The following is a 25,470-nucleotide window of genomic DNA, read 5'->3' on the forward strand; positions in this document are numbered from 1 at the left end:
AAAAGCCTTTCTGCTGTTCAAATGCTTACTTCTAGTACAGGGAGTCCCAAATGAATGATCAGCATCTAAAATAAGCACAAAATAGAAGAAGCAACAGCATTTTTCACTCTGAATTGAAATGTCTAGAACACAGTGCCCTTTTGATTACGTGTCTCTACATTTATTTGCAGATATTTCTGTAGGCTTCTCAGCACTAGTCATATTCATGCTATAATACCACTGTCTTCCTAACTCTGTAATTATTAGAAGACATAAATAAATAAGATTATAACATTTTCAACATTTTTATGATAAAATAAGTATCATTTGGAATTCAAAGTATTTTTAAAGACAAATCCTAATTACATTTTATTATAGAAAAAAGTCATCAAAAAAAAGGAGGAATTGGAGCAGTATTCAGAGGATAACAAAGATGTTTTATTTCTGCAGCAAGTGGGTTTCTAAATTTTTGCCCTAGAGACATGAGCTACTTATTATACATGTTCACAGTCAAGGAAAATTTAAAAGATTACAAACAACTTGGAAGAAATTCCTTAGAACTAAGAAAGTGTAGTATGTTGCCTCCTGGAATCAAGTAGAGCTGTCTCACTCAGCTCTCCCCTTCAGATAAGGCAAAACACCACAGATGTCAGACACCCTCCAAGGAGGTGTGTGTCAGATGTGTCATCTGACCTTATGGAGTCAGAACACTGGCAGTTGAAAAAGTAGCTCTCTACCTATTGTGGTTGTTTCTTTGAAAAAGTCACTACAAAAATCACAGCTGTCACACCTCTCTTGAGTATGAAATGAACAAAGATTCTACACATTTGTAAGACCAAGCTAACAAATAACTTCATGACTAAGGATGATGGTGGCAGATTTCATTTCCTGAAAACAGCAGACAGCGGACATGAAATCTCAACATTTGAGCAAAATGAACAGAGTTGCAGAAGCTCTCCACTGTGAAGTTCCAGAAATCTGTGTATCACATTATCTATCAACACATCCCCAATTTTCTCTTTTCCTAGAAAGCATTTCCACAGAGGTTGTCTGCTCTTGGCTCAAAGGTACAAGGGAACAACCAACCCTCACCTTATGGTTGGCAGCTTCAGTGTATGTTTCTGGTAACCAGTCTGGGAGGCACATATTTGATACTGGAACTCGTATCTGTGGTCCTTCCACTTCTTCCTGATGAAAGCCTACACCGAGGTATTAGATCCAGCAAAATCTGGCTAACGTGAATGTGGATACCAGTACCAAGGCAGTGGCTAGTAGTTGTTGTAGCTTTTTTCATCTTAATATAGACAATGGTTTCACATGGAAGTGAAAGAGAATACAGAAGAGATTCAACTACTCAGAATTCAGTGCCACTTGAAGACAGATTGATGGGTTTGCATCTTCCACGTGCACTGCATTAAAGTAACTCAATTGTCAAATGAGTGACATGGCCTTGAAATCCATCCTCAGGCTGCTTTACTAAGAAGATATTTCTCAAGACCTTAAAATTGGCATAACTTCATTCCATTCACTTCACTTTTTATTTGTTTTTTAAGATGTTACTAATTTTACTAAATACTAGTTGCATCTAAAATGCACTTGGTGAAAACCTACCTAGCATCTGACTCTTCTAAAACAGAGCTAAATAATGGTTTCTATTTTCCATATAAAAGAAGCCTAGAGCTTTCCTTGTCAATCATAATACCCTTCCTTTACAAAAATAGTGTAAATAATATGTTTTTTCTGAAGGTGCAAAATTCACTTGCTTTTCCTTTTGATAATAAGTTGCTAAATGAAGTGAGGGATGACTGGCAACGTCATAAACTTCAGGAAGGCTAAGTCCATCCTTATAAGGGATCCTAATGATCCTAAAGATTTCCGTTGTGGAATGGGAGTTGTTTTTCAAACAAACATGCTGACATTTCATAATGCTCTCCAAGTTGGTCCACTTGCACTTGTTTCATAAGATCACAAAAGATCTGTAACCATAACAGCATGAAAATCCTGAAAATATTTGTTGCCAAAGCAAACTTCACCACATCAACTACTCGACTAATAAGCTAATCAAAGAAGCAAATCTAAAGCTTACAGAATTAAAGTCACAGGAATTTGCTATCATGCTACTAATTTTTCAGGATTTTCTGCTGACTATATTCTTACCTAAAGGCAACTTTCACTAATACATATTAAAGTAATAGTTTAGAATCTGGCAAAAGTGACTAGAAAATTGAAGCTGGGTAGTAATATAATAAACTTAGCACTGGCATTAAGCAACATATCCTTAAGGAAACACAGATGAATTCCTAGATAAACAAAGCGAACACACCTTTAGGGTATAGGTAACATATTGTCCTAGGTTTAAAAGAACAGTTAGACTATTAATTTCTACTGAAATTACATATCCACAGACAGTTTAATCTGTTTAAAAATTCTCTTTACAATTGTTGAAGTCTAGGAAAAAATCTAAGCTTTTCAACCCCTTGAACAGTATTATATGAATACAAAGTATATTTTATGGAGAGAAAAGTGATTGATTATACAAGGAAAACCAGGTAAATCTAAGCCATGCAGCAGCTCAGAGTGGTTTGGCAGTCTGAAATTCCCACATAGAGACCTTTAAAAAAAGTGTTCTGCTCTTCTCAATGCAAAAATCTAGCTCAGTTATCAAGTTTTAAGAGAAGCAAGTCAGTAGAGGAAAACATTGGAAAGAGTCTGGGATTCAGAATGTTTATGAAACAACCCGTGAGTACAGGCTGAGCAAATTGGATCTCTTTTTTCCTTCAGTTGTGGCTTCAGCAGAACACCCAGAGCCTCTGAATGCAGCATCTGTTACATAAAGAAGAAAAATCAAAACTCCAGTCTGTTTACCCCTGACAGTGGGATAAGTATTCATTTGTTCAAATTCCAGAAAGGATTCAGACAGGAAGGATTTTCAGATGACAAACTGAATGAAAATAACACTCTCAAAACAGGCTAGACAACAAGCAAACTGCTTAGGTTATAAATAAATGTGACCTGCCTATAAGTAAAGCTATGGAAGAAGACCGAGTTGCTTTAAAAAACACCATGTTCCACCATGCCCGCTGTGTCCCTCGGGCCATGGCAGATCCCAGCTGCTTCATTTACTGGGCTGGGGCCTCTGTGCCACTGCTTGGCACAGGTACACTCTGGCACAAGTGGCCTTTAGAGGCTCTCTCCAGAGTTTCTATAACTTCCTCCTTCACAGTGACAGCAGCATAATCCTTATCGGAATTAAAACGTTCAGCAATCCAGCAACTCTAATTCAGGTGTTCTTAACTGAGCTAACAAGCACTACCAATTAAAGGCAGAAACGTCTGTCAAAAAAAGACCAAAGTACCATTGGTAGCTAATTTCAGCTACAACACGTCAGAGGACATCTATTAGTCAGGAATCATAGTACATAAACAGTAAACTGAAATATTGTGCTTGGCTTATCTAGAAATAGTCAAGACTACTTATATTTAATAACTTAATACTGTCCAAAACAATTAAAACATACAGAAAGTGATACGGACAAAAGTATAGTGAGTGCAGCTATAGGCATTTCCACAATACACTGGGACCTTGCTATAGATTTTTTATTGAAACAGATAATGCTGAAGTAAAGTCAAGCACAACAAACCACAAGTGCGCTCTAGAATTTCATCACACTTAAAACCGTATTTGATAAATCCATCAAGGATTTTTTCCATCTTAGGAAAAGCTGACTTTTTTGAACGAACTCTGAACTTTTGGTACAGTATTATTATAGACTACCCACACCAGATGTTGGGCGATTGCTGGTTTTTTGTAAACCACAAATTGTGATCAGTTTCCATGAAGACAGACAACTACACTAACCACGTCACCAAAAAAAAAAAAAAAAAAAAAAAAAAAAAAGTTGATTTTCCCTAAGTATCCTTTTAAGCTAACTACGAGACCTCAGCTCTCTAGTGCTTACGCTGCTGCTCAAATGGAGCAGCAGCCCTGTGAGCTTCTACCAAACGCCACAGACAAGGATCACGGCAGGCTTCCCGGGAATCTCCAGCTAAGGAAATCTGGCAAGAGACTGCAGCCAGTGTCAAGAGGGGGAAGGTCTGAAATGTTTCAGAGCCGGGAGAGAGGCCATAGGAAAGCAGGGGGACAGAGGGCCGTTCTGACTCCCACTACACACGTTCACATAGCCGGGGACCGACGAGGGACACAAGAGACTCCTCAACACCGGCGGCCGAGCCACGAAGCCGCTCCCATCCTACGTGGCCGGCTGCCCTTTACCCTGCCCGGTTACCCTGTTCAGGGCTCTCCCTCTTCCCCTCTCCACAGCCCCCCACCGCCCCCGCCCCCACCTCTCCGGCCGGTCCCCCGCCGGCCACCCCCGCCCCTCACCAGTCGCTAGATGAATGGGCTCGGGCGGGCAGGGCGGGACGCGCGCTGGGCAGCGCGGGGGCTCATCCTCAATGACTGTGGGGCAGGGCCAGGCTGTGGCTGTGTCTGCAGAAGCTACCGCGACACCTCAGCCGGCGACAGTGCCAGTGACACCGACGGTGACACCGGCGGCGGCAGCGCCGGACGGGGCCAGAACTCCCAGCAGGGAACACCGACAACCACCGCCGCACCCACCAACAAGCGAGCCGCCGATTGGCCGCGGTGGCGCCGCACCTCGCACGCTGATTGGCTGTGACTGCCGCCTCGGCTCTGCCCCTCCCGGCCGAGCCCGGATTGACTGACAGGCGGGGGCGGGAGGGGGCGAGGGGAGAAGGCCGGTCGGTGGGCGTGGTCTGGGCGTGGCGGAGCCACAGTGGTGGGCGGGGTCGGCTCCGTGGGCGGGGTGTCGGAGGTGCGCAGGCGTTAAATCAAAATGGCGGCTGCGGGTGAGGAGGGATGAGGGTAATACATGTCTTGTAGTGGGCGAGGGAGGGGGCTGGAATTAACAAGGAGATTAAGGAAAGTCAGGGAGCTGAGGTGCCTCCCGCTGGCAGACTTCACGGGAGAAGCAGCGTCTCTGCAAAGAGAGGGGATGGGTTTCTGGCGAGGCAACGCCTCCCTCCAGCAGGGCTCAAAAGCAAATAATCAGTCTGCAGGTCTCCTCAAAATAATAATCGAGAAGGCTGTGCTGATTCAGGCTGCGTTATGCTACTGCAGTTTGTCTCTCTGACAGAGCAAGTGGTCTAATTTATGAGACATAGCTTGATTTTTTATGAGGCTTTTGACACCACCTGGGGGCAGTCTCACAAGCAAACTTGGCGTGTGGGCGGGATTTGCAAAACTGCGCTTGTAATTACCTATGGTTCACTTCGTGTGTGCTTCAAGTAAACTCCCTGAGGGCTCAGTTCAGTTCTTGATTAACGTCTCAGATGATGCAATGGGTGCTACAGATTACAGTTTAATCTGGAACAGGATTAGGGCGTAGCATTTTAGGGTGGGAAGCTGGAACCAAGACAAGCAGTACCTACTGTAAAATACAGAGTAAAAAAAAACACACATCACTTTTTTTTTTTCCAAAAAAATCGTTAATGATATATTTTTTCCAAGAAAAACATGAATGATGCCTTAATGCCAGTGGCCAAAGTTTCTACATGTTTCTTTAAAGCCACAGTATTATGCCATGTGGTGTGAGCATTAAGACCTTAAAAGAACCTAGCTATTTTTTAAACCACAAAACAGTTGAAAGAGAAGTTATGTATGTGCTTCAACAGAAGTTCAGTTTGGGAAAGACTGAGTAGAAGTTGTATATAGGTGAATCTCAAGTGTTTTTATCTGTGCCATCTGACGAAGTAAATGTGAATAGTACAGTCTGCTTTCTGATTTTCTCTGTATAAAAGTTTAGTTTGCCAGCAGTCGTTCACCATTATAACTAACCCCACACGCTACATGAAATTTATTTATGCATTATTTTCCTAGTGATAGCTTCTTTGAGCTCCAGTCACAAATGTACTTCAAAGGTGGCCTTGCTGCAAGTAAGCTGCCAGTTGGCCTAAGAACAGTGATGACCATCTGGGGAGATAAAGAAGTCCAAATGCAGCTGAAGTCAGTCATAAAAAATGATTTATTGCACAATAACAAGTTCAAGTGAATAGCTGGTGGAGGCATCCTTTGAGAGGTAAAGAGCTTGGTGGAAAAATGAAGAGGGTTTAAGTAGAATAAGGCCCAAGATTCTATATGAGAAAAATAATTTCTAGAACCTGGACTGCCCCTCAAGTCTTTAAAAAAAATACTATTGTAAGGAATAGAAAACTACAGCAAAGAACAAAGAAAAGTTGGAAAATAAGTCATGAATAGGACATAATGGAGTCCGAGTCAGCCAAAACCGTGACATAATAACCAAAGGCTTTTAGCAATAAGTTTCTATGCAAGATTTTTATCTTGTTTACAGGACTTTTAATATAATTTTCATGGAAAATTAAGATATTAACTACTTTGCCTGTTGTTTATTGTTCAGGTTTTTGTAATCGACCCCATCTTATAGGTCAGTAACAGAAATTTCTGCTATCTTGTGCTGCCTCTGCAAAAGCAGCAGCAAGCTAATAAACACCTTTCACAGAACACAGGTGCTGTAATTTGATTTGCTAGTGCTATGCTGAGGTGATAAAGTAACATTGTAAAACAAAAGTAGCTCAAACAGGTTAACCTGAGCCTCTGTTTAAACTATGTCTTTTGGTTTGGCTTTTTCTACTCCTGGAAAGCTACAACATTGTTACAGAAAAATATCCTATTTTAAGACTTTCTGAAGAAATTACAGGCTGTGGAGATGAAAAGCCGGGAACAAGTCGCTGAAGAGTCCTTTTTAAAGTTCAACAGCCAGATTTGTGTACTACTTGCTTGACAATAAGGAACTGTCCATCTGGCTTTTTTCAGTCTGTGATGAAAAGGTCTGAATTATCACAAATAAACATGTAATTATAAGAAAATAATAAGCCTCTGACCACCATTGTTACTTTTCATAGCAGCTCTAGACTTTTAAGTCAATAATCTATAACAAAAAAAGTTAAAATGGAAAAAGCAGCACTTAAAAAAGAAAACGGGTATACTTGGCCATCTTCAGAATTTGAGGAGGAACATCAGTTTTGAGTGACTTAACAGCGTACAGAGGGTATGTTTGTCTTAGTTTTGCATCTCAGTTCATTGACTGTTGAAGGGTTATGGGTTGCCTGTGCTCCAAATGTGTATACTCATTTAAGGTTAGGGGAGACAAATCTAGGCTATAGGGAGGACAGTACCCCAGTAGGCAGCTTTCTGGTGACCTGTTAATCTTATCAATCCATCCGGTGTAGTCTGGACCAGACTTAGGCTACTTGGTGGAATTAGAGGAGAAGATGTAAATGACATAAGGAACAAATGAACTCTGCACTCTGTGCTATCTGAAATTGACCCTGAATGTTGAAAAAAAATGGTAATCATTTTTATCAGCCAATAATCAAAAAGTTCAATCTATATATCAAAAATTAGAATAATTAATTTTTTTCTCTTCAGCTATGCTAAATGTCAAGTGACAGATTTCCCCCTTCACATATCTATTTATGGTCCATAAGTGGCCTAATTATTACCAGTGTCCTCTGAAACCTTGAGTAATAATTCTTATTGGTAGCAGTAATACTCTGATTAAGAAAAAATTAGTCAGCTCCAGGCTTAACTTCTGCTGATACTAAATAAGTTCCTCATGATCTTTCTCTTTTATGAACTTGGAAAAAAATATTATAAAATACTGGAAAATTTGTATTACAGAACTAATAGAGGAAGATTCAATGTAACACCTCCTAGCAGGGAAGACTTGCAAAAAAGTATCTCCAAATTTATTAAAAGTATGTGCATCTTGCTTTAAGAAAACCTATCCTCCTACTGAAACAGACAGGGTTATTAAATTCCATATGACAATACTGTTTAAGAATAGTTTGGAGAAGAAGTCTGGGGATCGAACAGCGTGGAAAGGAGGATGGTGATGGATGAGGACTCCCGGAATTCTGATCAATCTACTTGAGAGTTCCCCTGTGAGGGTGAAGTAGGAAATTGAGATGCAGTGAGCACCCAGGAGCTTTCACCCATCAAACCATGGTCAGCAGAGCAGGTCTTCATCTTGCATGACTGGGAACACTTCCACGTAGCTCTGTCATGGCAGATACTCTGATGTCTCTTCTTTAACTTGCAGGATTTCCAACTTATCTCATTAGACCTTGGGAGCATCTCTGATGCTCAAGGTAGATTTTCTGTTATTGTAGTAGTCCAGATACCAGTGATGTGAGATGTGTGCAATGAGAATGCATTGTCCCACATTTGTTCAGAATTCCCATATTTAAAAAAAAAAAATAAAAAAATTTAAAAGAATAGTAAAAAATTATGCTAAAGGGCCAAATGTACATGAAACAAAAATTGCATTTACATACTGTAAGTAGTAAAAGAAGTTTTGTGGAAACTGGCAAAGGGACAGTCACTCTCAGTGATTGGTATATAATCTTCAATACAATCAGAAACTGCAGTATGTTTAAAGTGGATGTTTTCTGTTGTGATGTGAAATATTTTGCAGAAGAGCATGATTTCTAAACAAAGTGGGGCTTTTATTCTGTGGGAAGTTTATTGTAAGAGTGCAGCACGAAAATTCAATTTTTGGTCTGTCTTTCCTGCACATCTTTCACCCTGATCTTCCTAAATAGAAGGAGCAAAGCTGCAGACTATTTCAGAGCATCAGCCTCCCACGGAGAGAAGAGGATAGACGGAAATGTGCGAGAATCAAAGACATTCTCTTGGGCTTCATAAGGACTTTCCAGTGCAAATCTCAGACTCCTTAACCACAGCAAATAACACTGCTGGTCATGAGACAGTCTCACAGACAGGGGAGAGGCAAGATCATGGTGATTAGGAGAAATGGAGGATCTGTCTATAGCTTCTGAACTGGTGGGAACAGAGAGGAACTGCCTTTCTTACCCTGTTCCAATGATTGGGAAAAAGAGGTCGTTTTTTTTCAAAACTTTTTTAAAGACTAGGTAAATGTCCTGTTTACAGTACAGCTGATATATTTCTGGCCATTTCGTGCCCAGATGCAGCTATTTGGGCCATATTGGTGCTATCCCTGAACAAGTCATCTGATACCCTCTCTGGCCCTGAGTGCTAGATATAGTGGCTTTGGGGTTGCTGCTGCCAGTATGGTCCCACTGTGCTCAGTCAGGGTGGCAGAGGGTGCCCACCTACTGCCACACAGTGTGCCACACAAAGTGCCATGGCCAGGATGCACTGCACAGCATTGGGCACAGTGGGATGCACCCTATCTCTGAGTGTACCAGTGTGACCTCTGCAGGAGTTCATGGCCCACCTGAAGTCATGCCTGGAGACTGGGTTATTTTACTCCAGCTGCATGACCAGGAATGCCAGGAGCACCTGCAGTTACCACTCCTGCACATTGATCTGCAGTGACTTACCGCTGTTGTGGGAGGTATTGGTTCCCAAAATGGGATAGCCCTGCATTAAATAGTATGTTGGCAAAGATAGCATGGCATTCCCTTTACATCGCCTCCAGATAATTCTGCTCCGGCCTTACCTTACTTCTTTCTAGGTCTTCTCATGTGTTAAAAACCTCTTGATGGCAGAGTGTTTGGAAGATAAAAAACCTCAAGGAAATAAAATCTTCACAGCTACTAGGCACACCTTTGCACTTACCATGCAGTGCCATCTACAGTTGAAAAACTCTTCTGACACTCAGATGACACCGCAGTATTGTTTGGTTAGCAGCTTGCAGGCTTAGCAGAGCAATTCTGCAACAAAAACTATAGTAATGCAGTTTTCTTTGCAAGCCGAGCTTGTTGAGTGCAGGCTCAGGACTCAAGGCAGATCTCTTATCTAGTCTCAGCATTGCCAGTGGCTCACTCAGTATTGCTTTAGGCAGTGGGGAGAATATTCATCCTTCCTCACTTCCACCATAGTCTGTCTCCATGCACAGTAACAATAAGCTCCTCCACTGGAACTGTAGAAGACAGGAACTTAACTATTTTGCTTTAAATTGTCCCTTGTAGGAGGCTGTTTCTGATCACTGACTCCTCAGCAAAATAGAATCATATGGCCTGGGTTGGAAAGGACCTTAAATATAATTTAGTTCCAATCTCCTGCCATGGGCAGGGACACCTTTCACTAGACGGCTTTGCTCAGAGCTTCATCCAACCTGGCCTTAAACACTTCCAGGGATGAGGCATCCACAGCTTCTCTGGGCAACCTATTCCAGTGCCTCACACCCTCACAGTAAATAATTTCTTCCTATTGTCTAATCTAAACATGCCCTCTTTCAGTCTGAAGCCTTTCTCTTGTCCTGTCACTACATGCTCTTGCAAATAATCTCTCTCATTCTTTCCTGTTGGCTCCCTTCAGGTACTGAAGGGAAATGGAGGGAGGTGGCCAATAGGGCTACCTAAAGTACATTGAAACCTATGAATAAAAGGCTGAATAAGAAATGGTAAATATTTCAATAGCTAAAATTTGAGATTCAGTTTTAGTTTAGTGTGTGATGAAATTACAAATGAAGATGCAAGTGAAGTGATAAAAGAAGTGAGTAGGGTCTCCTTTTTCTGAAATTTTTAAAACATATATATAGAGTCATAGAATATGAGTGTGAGTCATAGGTTTGGGTTGAAAGGGACCTTAAACATCATCTTGTTTCAACCCCCTGCCATGGACAGGGACATCTTCCACTAGACAAGGTTGCTAAGGGCTCCATCCATAATAGTTCCTATTAGCTCTACTAACTGAGATATTCTTCTCCATTTCCCCACAAAACTCAAATTCATAGTCCTTATGCTCAGTTTGACTCGCTGTTTCAGACTAGCTTAAGGAACACTACTTTGTCAGAAGATACCAGTCTCCCTTTATGGTTTCATTACACAGGAAATATTTTCAGGTGTGCAAAAGGCAAGTCTTTCTCAGCAACTGAACTAAAAGTGTGGACCTCTTCCCGCAAAATATCAGCTCCTGTGCAAACTGCTAGAAATACTCTCTCATCTGTTCCGGATGGAAGAAGTCTTCAAAGCGCCTGCAGGGAGGCCTCTCAGAGAAGTACAAATCTGTGGATCAAACATTAATCAGGATGTAGAAGAAGGTGGCTGGCTGGTTGTCCCACCCAGCTCAGCGGCTGCGGTTCTCTCAAGGACATCACACGTATGGCACCACTAGATGCCACTGTCGAGACACATTTGTTCTTTGATCTGGCTTCTCCAAAGGTATTCAGGAAAATCACATTAAAAGAATGGCAAGATATGTTTATTTGTAGCGTTTTGGGTGGTCTTATTCTGAAAACATGACAGGAAAACACAATCAAAGAAGCTAAAATTTCTAGCGAATATGGTATAGTTTCCTGAAGTAGAACCAGGGAAATATCTTTTCAGACTACTCCAAGTAAGTTCATTTTGTATTTAGTTGTCTAAATACTTACAGTACCATTTAGAGACAGAATAGAGTTCTTTCACCTAATCACAATCCTACTTAAATATTATAGAATCAAAATTAGGGAGCGAAAGTGGCGTGTGAGGTTTCTATTTAATTAGACCAGGAAAAAGTGCTAGTTCTTCCCTAGTTTTGCCAAAGTCCTCTTATCTGGGAATATATGCCTTCCTTGCTCAGCTGCAAAACGTCTATTCTTTCTCACATGAAAGGCAGCTGATAACCAACAGCCAGGACAAAAAGAAAGGAACCTGTAAGCTGGGCCATTCTTCCACTTCCTTTTTCCAATAGTGAAGAAAATAAGAAGTATCCCATTACCCTGAAGGTATATTGTGGAGGACTCCATCCAGCTATTTGACTGGGACTAAAGCAAATTTGCAATCCTATTTCTAGACCCTAGAAACTGAAATAATCCCTTAATCATGAGAAGTTCTCCTTCTGTCGCAGAACGTGTCCGCATGCTCCCACATTTCTTTGGTCTAGTGGTTACCTGAACAGCTATCCTTGTGCTAAATATTGCTCAGCTCCTGCCAAGGTACCTGCAGGCAGTGGGACCGTTTCCAGGCTCGGGTAGGCTGGCACAATAGGGAGACTGACCTGAAGTTCCAGCTGAGAAACAGTGACACACGGCTGTAATTCTGATGCTGTTTTGAGCAAATGTGAGACTATTTTAATTTGGCATCATTTGGAAATGAAATAAAAGGACTTGTGCTCAGAATCTATAAGTGGCAATTCAGTGAATGTTTAGTATTTTGAAAAGTGAATCAAAACCTGTAGTATTTGAAATTCAAAATGTTGTTAAAAATGCAAAGACATTCATTCATTTTTCATTTTTAAAAGTAATTTTTACTATGCATACGTCTTCCCTAGCTGTTGCAGCTTGAGAGTTTGGTCACTAGTAAATTGTAGAACATGTGGCTGCTACTTCTTGAAAAACAGCCTTATCAGCTTGCTGCTTTTAAGGTTCTTGGTTCTTTTTTTTTTTGTTTGTTTTTTGAACAGAATAAACCTGTCAAGGCAGATTACATACAGGATTGGATTAAGTTTTTACTAAGCCAGTAAGTATTTTCTCAGGTCAGTGAAGATACTGTAGACCCACATTGCTAGATCTACAATATATCCTTAAGTTATGTGGATTTCAGAAATACTCCTCTTTTTAATACAAATCAGACTAGATCTTGTTTTCAGCAGAGTCTCACAAACATACCTGAGCACAACAGAACAACTGCAGCACAGACATGGGAATGAATGTGTAAGACAGAGGATCGGATGGAGAGGCAGGAATTTCGTGGGCCAACTATGCGAGAAAAAGAAAATGTGGAATACACCACAGTCTGTTACACAGCTCACAGCAGCCTTCTAATGTCTTTCTTATCAGCAATAAAACTGGAATACTAGCATAAGACTGCCCAGACTGCAAATGGATGTTTTAGCAGAGACATGTAACATTTTCAAGATAAGTGGTAAAATACTTCGAAATCACTGTGACAGCCAGGAAGCTCCAGGTTGGCTCACCATACGAGTTCTATTTCAGCCATTCACATAATGACAGTGTAAATGGAATAGAGACTGCCAAGAGTACAGACTCCTTGTCTTGCAAAGTAGTATGGGAAAAGATTATGTGAAAAAATATTCACAGATTAAAATGTTTTTTAAAAAGAAGGAGGACAAGAAGCAACACTCAGCTATAAGTGCTGGGCATCAGTTCACCGACTAATGACATGGTTAAGAAAACCCCAGGAGCCCACTCTGCTGTGGTGATGGGATCCCTGGCTTTGAGACCCTGCCTGCCCCGGGGGAGCCCCTGCCACTCCATATTCCAGCCCCACTATGCCCTGACATTTGCTTTATTTTGAGGAAAGTGGTCATTTCTCTCTGAATATACCCATTTGTTTGCCAGGTACTCTTCCTTGCTCTCTCAGCTCTATTTTTACAGAAAATAATAGAACGGAAGAAATAGAGAGCATTTTTCATGCCAAAGCTCATTAAGCAAACTTGGTTCAGCTCCCAAGCAAAAAGAAAAGGAAAGGAAAAAACAACTCAGAATCCTGTTTTCCCCTGTAACTCAGTAGCATCCTTAAAGAGCTGACCTGTGAGAAATTATTTTTGTCTATCTTTTAGTTGCCTTAGTAAAGAATTCACAGCAGTGTCTCACCTCAACATTGTCTTATGTCTTGGCTCGGCTCTATGGCAGCACAACAAAACCTTTATGATGTTCTAACATCATGTGCAGGTACATTTTATACTAAGTGGCATTATGCTATCCTCCCACCAAAGCATGGAAAAAAAGGCTGGGGAACAGATACTCAGAGGTGGTGTTGAAATAAGAGACCCGTAAGGAATTTTTAAGTGACTGGTGTTGCATAGTGGTGAAAGGAATGAGACACAAAACACAATTTCTGTAATAAACAGGTCCAAATAGATGGGGTTTAATGATATCATGTAGTCAGTGTAATGATTCACTCTCTACTCTGTAGGACATTGCTGTTACAAGCCCTCCTCTGCATCCTTTTCTTTTTGCAGCCTGCTTTTATATGACTTAAAGCCTTGCATTCAGTCTTTTTCAGCCTGAACAGATTATGGCCAGCTTTTTCTCAACTCTGTCCAACAAAGAGGTCTGTATTACCAGCACAGGCAATATCGTTGCACAAGAGCATTTTCCATGTCCTCACATAGTCAAACACCAAAGTTAGTGTAGCTTTATGCAAAAGACAGGCTGGAGGGGAAGAAGATAACAGAAAACTTCTTTTATAAAAGCAGCTTCTGAAAAGTAAGAAGCTTAATCTGTCTGCTCCAGTCTTTTAAGGAGTATCTCCCTTTAAGAGCTAGTAAATCTCTGATCTGGGACTCAGCTGCTGATCATATAAAAATGGCATATGTCACTGAACCTTCAGATGCCTCAGCACCTACATATATTTTAAACTCATAAGCACTCACAAAAAGTCATATCCAGATGGTATAAGACTTAAACCTGGTTTCTCTCTCTCCTTGGCACTTGATTATCTCCTAGCTATGCTCTTTATATTGCTTGCACTGCTTGTACCTTCTAATTTATATCTCTTTAAAACATTGCCATTTTGGTAAGGTGACACTACACACATACCTGTAAGTGGCTGCATCGGATATAAAGTAACAGAAGATTATGTCTGTTGTTCTGATCTGTCCTGCAGAAGGTAAAAATCTAGAGAAAAAAGGAGAACGGGAATTACCAGCTGCTAAGACAGCAGAAGATAAACAAAGCCATTATCCTCCCATCAGATAAGGAAGCAGAAAAAAAATTCTGGAGTGACCTCATACACTTCATCTAGGATTGCTTTTCTCAGATTCTAAAATGTAGGTATGTAATGAAAGAAAGTCCATTAAAATGTTTTAAGGAATTTTGCCTGAAAACCTATGAACCAGTGTCACCCTGTTACCTTCAACAGAGTGCTTGATCACTCTAACAAACAGCAGTGATTCATTCTATAGCACACTTACATGACACTTATCAGTTTTTACCTATATGCAGCAAGCACAGCAATGCCTATAACAATACAGCTGAAATGCTAGGCATCTGGCTCATGCACCTGAAAAATGGTAGGGAGGTAATTTCTTCTCTCAACACAAGAGAGAATACTCCCAGTGCATCTCTCGTGCTGCAAGAGGAATACTGCAAAGATTAATGCCTCTCAATGAGGAAGCCAGGTGATCATGAGCTGCCTGTGCCACTTGCACAAGGAGAGAGGAAAGCATTCCTTTGGTGTCCTTTGCCTCCTGGGGGACATGACAACCTCCTTGTAAAACTGCAGCTGCTGGGAAAAGCTCAGGTCAGTGACTCTGTAATGTGTCAAACTGGTCTTTTTTACCAGTATATCTATAGTGTTTGTGCATCACTCAGACATATATATATACAGTTTATATATGCAGCTAAGCAAATAGGGCTTACTCTGAGTACTTTTCCTTTAAAATAAGTACTTCTAAAATTACTTTTGAGTAATTTTACAACTATGACCCCTTTCACAAGCCATTTTACCTCAGAATACTTTTTTTGTTTGTCTTTAGATATATGCCCCGTGCCAAATGATATCAGCATTTTAATTCTCTAAAGTAAGATAAACACATGAATCCTAATACTCCTTATGAAGGATTTAGACAAAAATGAAAAAAGGAAACCAAAAACCGCACAAGGTTATAACCAGTTGTAGTCAGCTTGTTCAAAATGTAAGTTTTGAAGCTATCCTGTGAGAAATGCGGATAACAACAAAAACTGATTCAGCTGAGTTCATAAATCGGATGATTCCTTTCAAACATTAAGAGTTAATACATCTGTTATACTGGCTAGAGGCTGCTCTTTATGGTAAGTCAAAGAAAAGCATGGGACATCTCCAGGATGCTCTACACATTATCGCAGAAGCTTTTTAACAGCTGAAAGGCTACTTTGTCCAAAAGGGGAGTATCAGAGAGCCATGAAAGTTGTAGATGCATTTCGGATACCAAAGTACCAGAAAGGAACATCATCAGTAATAAAACGCTGTGCCCTAAGCAATGCAATCTGGTGAATAGCTTTAATTGGGCTCCCAGAAAAGTCCAGAAATGGAAGCGAGAAACTAGTAAGGGAGAGGAAGGGGTTAAAAGAGCTCAGCCCTAACTCTGCTTGAATGGAAATCAGTGCCTTCCAGAGGAACAGCACAGGATAGTTTCTTTAAAAAAACAGTACCTGTAATCCTTCCTTATTCATTACCTGTTTTTATAAAGCAAAATTTTCCCATGGAATGAGAAATAAGCACTGCATTATCCCAAGGATCTAGATTTCTGTTACTCTTACACTAAATAACAGGCAAGTAGAAACATTTTAGTTGATAACAATGCTAGTACAGGGCTGATTTTCTTTCTGTTTTTGTATAGACAGTGCCCAGTTTGGAGTGCAGCTTAATTCCTGGGACTCAGCTAGGAACAGAAATGTAACATATGGAGCTGTTTGTAGAATTAGCATTGAAATTTAGTCAAGCAGCTTCTGTAATTTTACATTCATTCTGACCCAGCGGAGTTATTCCCTTTCTATAATTAAGTCTATCGTCGCTGTAATAGGAGCCATATCTGAGGCTGGAGAAATGTCGCTTTAGCAAAAATGAACATGCCTCATCAAAACCAGAAAATGTTCAAGGATATTAACTTTTCAAAAAGAAACAGTAAATAAGTCATGTAAGCTGCCAAAATAATGCTTTCCCTATTTTCGTATTATTGTGTTTATACAAAGACCATCTTGTGAGCAAAATAATATATTCTATAATTTGCATTTAACATTGCACCTGAAATAATTTCTAGCCATTGCAACAAAAGCATGCTTTTTACTTCGGCTACACGTAATGCATCTCTGGAATTCTCAGGCTGCCAGGTGTTTTATATATAACATGCTTATATCAAAAAAGAAAAAATTATATTCCACTCCTATAAAAATAGCATATTAACACAGTCAAAGCAATCTGGTACACAAAAGAAATGAAAATAGCTACAGCAGGTTGATAAGGAACAACCAGTATAAGAAACAAAAGGAGCCAACATAAGTGATGAACTTTTAATAAAATGAAAAGTTCTGGTTGACTTAAAATTTACAGAGTGTGAATGCCTCATTGATTGCCAGTGCTATCTGACAGGGCATGGTACAATCCAACATAACTTATGGATAGGAAATGTGTAACATTTCCATGTTACACATCATGACCAGTTTCAGACAGGCACATGTCGCTGCCAGTGAGGAAATGGTTAGTACAAAAAAAGAAAGGAATCCATGTCATGGCTGAGGTTGCAGCCTAAGAAACCCACATGCAAAGGCTTTCTCCTATGGATCACCTCTCTTCCCCATAGGATGGAGTTATATACATGGTCCCACGCTCATTTGCAGAGGAGTGGCATAGATCTGTAAGAAAGTGGGTTTATACTAATCCAAAAATAGAAGCAAACCTGAGTGTATATAAGACAGGTTAGATTTCCAGAACCAGAATTGTTTTATTACTGCAGGTAAACAAGTCAGCCACTGAGATACAGAAAGTCAATTGTAGGCTTAACAAACTAAAAACACTCCTATCAAAATTCACTTGACATTTCTGCATAAAAAAAGTTCCAGCCTTTAGCACACATAATTGAAATGAAGAAAAGATGATTTGTTCAAATCTACTCCAAGCTTTGATGTAAGGTTATTTTTTTTAATTAATTGAATGAAAAACTAGTTTCTCTTCTCCATCCAACTAAAGACCTCTGGTACACACAATTAATACATGCCTAGACAAATTTAGCTCTCATTTATTCTGAAGCTCGACATTTGACCTTTTCACACACTCAGTATTGCTTTCTACAAATTATCTTTATTTTTAGATTAAACAATTGCAACACTTTTTTTTTTTCCAAGAAGAAGTGACATGAAAAAGTAATTATGAGATACATTCTCCCCATTCATGTTTCACTACTAAAGACATTGCCTGAACACTTAATAAACCTTCTTTAGGATTACATTTGGCAAGGTAAGACATGAGATTTAATAAGCATAGCCTAATTTATATCTCATTTTTGCCTTATAGACTGAATAGCAAAATTTAGTCAATAACAAGAAATGCTAATTGCATTTTCTCCCTATTCCCAAGGGACATATTTTGATATTATACATAGAACCTTCATTTTTTTGAGTAGTGCTGTTCTATTCATTAACAGTGTACAAACAGTATAAATTTACCTTCTAGAGACACCAACTGTGAGTATTGGGCACAAGAACATCTCTGTAACAAGGAAATAGTTAGAAGCCCTACAAAGTGCCCTGACTTGAGAATTTAGTTACTTACAATGAATGAATTAAACTCCTGGAGACAAAACAAGGTTACTTAAAGTGTGCTAAATTTGCTATTTTGCTGAAGTGGGGGGGTTGTCTGAATTCATATGCTGTTGGATTATTCCTTAGCCTATTAGCATTAACCTGAAGAAAATAAACAAAGCCTTAAACCAAGGAAGAAATAATGAGAAGAATTAACATGCTTTTGAGAATGCTGAAAAAGATTTGAGATAGCAAAATGATTGTTCTAGCTTTCACATTCAGTATCTCTACCAGTGTAAATGGCAACTATAAAACCTGGGAATTATTTCATCCTATCTGAATTGGGAAACGATTTAATTCTGAGCCTGCAACATAAGTAATTGTGTAACCAGATGAAAACATTTCTATAGAGCTTCTGCTCCCATTAAAAACGTCTGCAGAGTGTCACATTACCTGTGGCTTTTAAGACTTTACATTATCATCTGTCTCGTGCACATTGTGGTTAAAATGCCAGTCCTAGCCTTTTGTGAGAGTTTTTCAAATATATTTTCCCTCTCTGCTTACACAGGCTTATTTTCCACACCAGCCAACACTTTTTCAAAATAATCACACCCCATCCAGGGCAAGTATGTAAATAAGTAATGTTCCATCAGTGGGCACCATACAGCCAGGGTTTATTTGGCTTTTTCAAAGACATGTAGGAGACCCATAATGAAGTGCTGAGAGTTAAGGCAAAGAACAAGATTAAGTGATCCATCAGATTTTGGGAAACTGTCACTGCCTAGCAAGTCACTAAATTCTTTAGCTCATGAAACTGTGGCCAATAGCCCTGGCAGTCATCCTGTGCTCCTGAAAGGCAGTAATGTTCTGCCACTGAAAAGGAGCATGATTTTAAGAGCATTCTTGAAAATAACAAACTGCTTGTTCAGCCTGAAACATTAAAGTAATTAAAGTATACCTTTATGTGAGCATAAAAGACAAGTCAAGCTATGATCTGAGAAATGTTCACAGGGCAGATGACACAAGGTGTCAGTTATGGCCATGCAGGTGTCTGTGAAGGAGCAAAAGATTTGAACATCCTGCTGCAAAGCTGAGAGGCACTCAATGCTCTAGGAGGATGCAAGTGATGGATGCCACATTATAGTTGTCAAATTGCTCAAGGAGCTGCTTGCTTCTCAGGCAATATGTGAAACCTCAGAGTTAGTAAACAGAGCTGACAAAGGGTTGCAAGCTCTATTTGATCACTGTCACGAAATCACTAAAACAGACAAGACTTGGCCAGAATTGTCCATGATGACACAGTCAACATTTTTTTCTCTTTGCTGTAAAGAAGAAAGGTATTTAGCTCTGTTGATCATGAGAGATGTTAACATCATTGATTCCAGAAGACCCAAGTTTGATTTCCTGTCTGCTTCTGAAGCCCTTTATTAACTTTAAGTAGAAGAAAGAATTTTTTGAATAATGTTAAGTATCTGCAAAATCATAGAGACATATGCATGAAGGAGAGTTTTGGAAAGATATGTCCCATGAGAGTGACGGATGTGCTTACAAAGTATCAGTATATGATTGCATATTAAGTATTTTTCAAAGCATATATCTTGTATGCATGCTTAAAGATCAGCTAAAAATCAACCCATCATTTACCTTCTAAAGAAATTTATCAACTTTCAATCACATTTGCCCTCAAAAAGTAAGGACCAGAGAGAGGGGACAGAGCATTTAAGAATGTCTGCTAATGTTAACGTGTGCCTAATGGTCCCAAGTGCCAGTATCTTCTGTAAAGATTACATACCAACTAACGGGAATGCTTTTTGGTTCATCTGCTAGAATATTGGTCCAACTTTCAAAAACATCAAAAAGGGTTAGAAACTGGGAAACCTGGGCTCCATAGAATCGGTCATTTCTGAAGATAAAACTTAGAAGAGCTTTTATCTTTGCTGCAGGTTTCACTGTAAGGCTAGAGATACCTGAATTATCTCAGAGCAGCTTAACTGAGATGCCTGTAGCTCTAGCCACAGCTATGAAGAACAGCAGCTGGCAGTGTGTGCATTATGTACAGTAACATATTATTTCCTGAAGGAAGATCATAAAAATACAGGGTTTTGAAACAGATCTAGCCAGCACTAGATCTCCTAGCAGCATTAAAGGAAATCTTGTCCAAGGCCAGTCTTTTTTCTCTTGTATTTTTCCAGCTATTGAGTTTGCCTTCTCAGACGACTCTGAACTGTGACTTGGGAACGTAAGATTGGCAAAGTGAATGCATTTTTCAAACTGATACTAAATCATGGACAAAAATGCCAGCTGACTGGAGATTTAGTTGTCATGGCATATAGAAAAGCTGCCTCTACTTTACGTAAAGCAATAAATTATTACCTTTTTAATACTTGTTGAGTTTCAGTTGAAAACACAGTGAAGAGCAAATGAATGCATCCTGACCCATTTTTCCTCTCCTGTCATCTTGCCTGGTTCTGCTTCCTGACTTGCAGCAGTTCTGTAGAGGTACATGCATTTGCAGTTTGTCTAAGCATGTGATAAAGAACATGTTGACTGAAAGAAATAATAAATAGAATACTAACAGTGCAAAAAAGAGAGAAAACGACTCTTCTGTCACTGTAGAATCATAAAATTAAAAAAAAAAAAAATTTTACTTGCAGCCTCAACAATTCCAAGATACTATGCAGTTTCCGCTCATTTGAATAGGAATCTATAAATGCAACAGGGCATGTCCTAGTATTTTTGCAATTACAAAAAATTGACTTTTTCACATTAAAATTACTATTAAATACTGAAACTGATTTACCCTCAAGAAAGGACTCACAGACTAGTATAATTTAGAACTTAAATGCAGCCAAGACCTCCACGCCCAGTGTGATCGGTTTCCAGTTATGATTATAAGTACCAGCAGAAAATATATGTGAGAAGCAATAAAACATACCCAGCACTGAAAACTTCAGCGGGATTTTTTTTTTTTCCAGTTTGACCTAGATGATTTAACCATCTTAACAACTGCTTTCTGGACATTTTCCCCAGCACCACATTAATTTTGAAGTGTCATGTTTATTTACTCAGTATTAGCATCTCAAACTTCAGAATATTTTAACCTAGCTGTAAAAGAAACAATCTTTCCAGACTGGATCTAATTTCATGTCATGAATCTCTTCAAGCAGGAAAGCCTCAACAAGAACACCTTCGTTATGTTACCTTGCATCACCTCCATCACAGGCTGCGACGGTGCCATCTTTGCCCACTCTGCCGTGTTTCAAGCAACACATCTCTTCCACTTAGAGGAACCTCTATATCTGTGTGTTTGTATTGCCTTGAGGTTATCCACAACTGAAAGCCTTTTTTTTCAGTTACTTCTTTAACCCTGTTTTTGGTTTTGTGTTTTTGGGGGTAGGAATTGTAGGAAAAATGATGTGGGCACTGAGAGTCAGTCTGTGTTGTAGGCTGTGACTGTTCTGTCCCAAATGTGAGCCAGAGCAGTCTCAGGTAGTTTCTGCTGTCCTCAATACCCATTAAATAAATTGCAGGTATATATGGTTCGTTCTGAAACTAGCATGACCCTTCAAAATGTCACTTCAATACTGCATTTTTGTAGAGACCTGCACACAGAGAAGCTAAAGAGCTTCAGAAATCCATTTTAGCTACTTCAACGCATTTTTACTCTGTAAATATGACACAAGGAGGCCACAATAAAACAAAGAAACAATCCAACAACTTTCTCTGTGGGACTTTGCAAGACATATATTGTGCAAGTGTCTTTCTAACATCAAGCATAAATGATAGTTCTGAAGTGTATTACAAACATACAGAAATCCAGAATTAATGTGGTTAGCATTAGATCAACTGTTAATTTTTAAAGGCGGGAAGTTTTGAATCCCTTAATAAATATTTTAATCCCTTAATAAATATCTGTGAATAAATATATTCAGATGATCACAGAAATTCGTAACTACAATTGCTTGAAAATTGAATTTCTCCCAGAAAAATGTTCAAATACTTTTTCATGTCATCTGTTAGTTATATATAGGGAAAGATAGATCAAAAATAGATCTAAAAAAAAAAATCAAATGTTTTCTGTTTCTCTTTATATTCAAAAACTACAAATTTTAGAATTTTGTCCCCTTTATTTTCATCTCTCCACCTCTGTTTGGCCAAGGAATATAACTGAATTAATCAGGTCCTCTGCTTCACTTGCATTTTTTCCATTCTTTTTTCCTTCTATAACTGAAATTTTTTAGAGCTAGAAAATTAAAAGAGGTGATGTAAGTTTGTAACAGTTTTACTTTGTTTTTAAAACATTCAAGATATTAAGGATTCTTAATTTTGTTTTCAAACTTCAGATTAACAGAGAAGCATATTTCACCAAAGGAAGAATCTTCTGATGGTAAAATCTTTTAAGTGAAAATATTAGCTAGTGCCAATGTCAGTGCTCATGTTCATAGTACTGAAGATTTTTGACCTCTGACTTAAGAAGTGCCTCAGCTACAAATCAGTGGAGGTTGGGAAAAATATTGAGGAGTCCGTATTTGAATAGAATTTAATGTCTTTCTTCAGCAACCTCTGTTGGCCCTCATAAGAGACAAAATGCTGGAGTAGGCAGATTTTTCTCCAATGCCATAACAAGACTTTGTTTCCTTTCTCTGGTGCTGAAGTTCTCCCCAGTTTATATTCAGAAATAATAAACCTAATGGGCAGACCTCAAATCATTTACAACATCGAGCTGATAATTAGTCTTTATAATGTAAAATGCATCTATTACCCATAAAAGATATCAAAACATTTCAGTAAGCCCAGTAAGATTAATTTTCAATAGTTAACTGGTGATGACACACATCATGCTTCACTATTGCATTAAATCCTTAAAACTAGCATATTTTTAAGCATGCAAAGTTGGACAGAGAGTGCTGTGGCATTTTGATCCTGACTTTATTTTTTTTTGAAAGAGACTACCAGAACAGACACTTGTTCCACATATACTTCCAGAGGACCCTGTGATTCTTGGCCATGACATCACAGAAACAGAGAAATAAAAAATTAAGGACATGTATTCCTTAAAAACACTCAATTACTAATCGGTTCCCTTTAGCTTTTTGTCTGTCACCATAGTGGCCTTACGTGTAGATAGTGGACTTCCAAGGGATACAAAGATTGGACCTTAGAGGTTCTTGGACTGCAGCAATAGTGAGAAATTGTACAAAAACCTGTAAGTGTTCACAACCATGAACTAAGGAACAAGAATTCCAAAGCTGCAAGAAGAAGTCAAGAAAAAATGAAGATTTGCCCTTCATACGTACAGATTTACATACACCCACCTTCCATTGTGGTCTTTGAGACTCTTTTCAGGCCTAGCAGAAATATAAGTATTTATTAGAGTCATGTGTTCACTAGCTCATTCAGCTGATTACAGGACAGGGAACCTACTATGAATTCTGAAGTACTGTCTTTAACTAAGTACAATAAAATACCACTAATACAGTGTACTAAGGACACAGTTCTATAGCATAGGCAAGTTTATATCTCACAACAAGGATACATTTTTCTTATCTGCATTTCATCCAATCATCCCCATCCACCTGGAAGTACTATAACTAGCTCACCTCTTCACTCAGTTTTACAGTCTGTTTTGAAACAGAAGTATTTCCTGTAGCCTTTTGCTTGGGCAAGCCTTTGCTCAAACTTTTAAAAGTTAATTTAGTCTTTCCACTAAGTCCTTGTACATCTAGCCTCCAAATCACTTTTATTGCTCTTTTCTTTCTTTCTTCTTTCTTTCTTGTAATTTTTTTCCAGTCATAGGATGCCAGAATGGAATGCAGTATTTCAGGTGTAGTCACCAGTGCTAAAGAGGAGGGAAGGTATCATCTTCCACCTTTGCTGACAGAATGTGTGACCCTCATAAAAAAATCACCGTTTCCTTTGTTTCTCCCACCCTCTTTCAACCTCTAAGAATGCATTCCTTTCAACACACTTCAGATGTAGTAACCCAGAAAGATGCAAAGACTTGGGAAAAAAGCAGAAGGATGGGAAGGCAAAGCAAGACAGGAAGTTTTCAGTAGAGTAGGACTATATAAACAAATATGTGACATGGTAGTCAAAAGTGGGTAACAAATGATCATTGATCATGAAGGAAAAGATGCGGGACACTGATTCACCAAGGTTTTTAATCTTGTGTATTCAATCATACTTGTGGAGGCAAATCTTAACCAGGCAGTGAGTTGCATTTTACGTCTGCTTTGTCAGATTGTAAACAACAGCACAACGTGTAAGACAGTGGAGAATCAAACCCCATATGTTCTCAAATCTGCTGAGCCTTTTATATGCCTTTTTTCTTTTTTTAATGGGGAATTCATCAAAGTCAGCTCTCCCCTATGAAGACTTTCAGTTTCAACAGATGAACATGTTTTCATGAAAAAAGCTCTACATGGAAATACTCCCGACTTGCAGTCCTCTGTTGTTAGAGCTCCTGCAGCCCTGTGTGCTGAAATCAGCCACCCTTACTTGCTGGGGAAGCAGGGCAAACCGGGAAACACCCTTGGCACCGTGAACGGCTGCGAAACCTCGGCACAGCACAGCCTGCAGAGTGAGGAACGAGTGGGACTGTCGACAGAAGTGTGAGGAACACATTGGCCCAAATTCCCTGCAGATCTGGGTTTCTGCTTTTCAGAGCCAAGAGAGAAAGCAACGTATTTCAGCTCTCCCTTCTTTTCCTCACTGCAGGTAGGTGATTGCCCTAGCCTATGCCATCTTTTAAGAGTCCCCTCAAACCATGGGCAAATGTGAACTGGAACCCAGCACCTCAGTCCAACCTGGTGCCTTCTTCACACACTGTAATGAAGACAAAATTGCAAGTTGGCCCATAAAACAGGATTTTGAGTTCAGTGTCAGCTAGGAGGCACTGTGTGCAGCAAGGCAGGTTGCCATGGCACAGAGCAACACTAATCCAAAAAATAATCCACTCAGCCCATTTTCCAGCATTGCCATTAGACTTCTAGATTGCTGCTCCTTGACAGGACATCCCAAGTGAACATGAACAACATACAAGCTTTCCAGCTGAAGGCTGCTCATATTATCCACCCTGTGGTGCAAATCAGAGTAATAAGGAGTAATCAGAAGGCAGGTCATTTTGGTCCTTCAAGAAGGACTAAGCTCAGAAGGCTTATTTTGTGGAAGGAAGAGTTTTACTGGCTGTAGTGATTTACTTTATAGCCTAGGTTATAGAACCAAATTTGCATTATTAAAATTAGAATAATAAAAAAAGAATCACCATTTTAAAATCCACATAATAATCTATCAAAGATAGC

General features: G+C 39.4%; 1 protein-coding gene and 1 long non-coding RNA gene across 4 annotated transcripts in view; one reads left to right on the forward strand and one right to left on the reverse strand.

Annotated features, from left to right (window-relative positions):
• The window catches only part of IBTK (inhibitor of Bruton tyrosine kinase), a 56,266-nt gene extending 51,653 nt beyond the window's left edge, over positions 1-4,613 (reverse strand). For all 3 annotated transcript variants that reach the window (XM_051777928.1, XM_051777929.1, XM_051777926.1), the window contains exon 1: positions 4,363-4,613. The gene's annotated coding sequence lies outside the window, so the exon portion shown is untranslated. The remainder of the gene's footprint in view (positions 1-4,362) is intronic.
• Positions 4,614-4,812: 199 nt separating this feature from the next.
• Positions 4,813-12,301, forward strand: LOC127466757 (uncharacterized). Its single transcript, XR_007902842.1, has 3 exons — positions 4,813-4,847; positions 5,878-8,951; positions 10,837-12,301. It is a non-coding gene; the product is annotated as an uncharacterized LOC127466757 (long non-coding RNA).
• Positions 12,302-25,470: the final 13,169 nt, after the last annotated feature.

Source organism: Manacus candei, unplaced genomic scaffold (genome assembly GCF_025592945.1).
Source record: "Manacus candei isolate 608988 ecotype Guabito, Panama unplaced genomic scaffold, ASM2559294v1 h1tg000011l, whole genome shotgun sequence".
Classification (NCBI taxonomy): Eukaryota; Metazoa; Chordata; class Aves; order Passeriformes; family Pipridae; genus Manacus; species Manacus candei.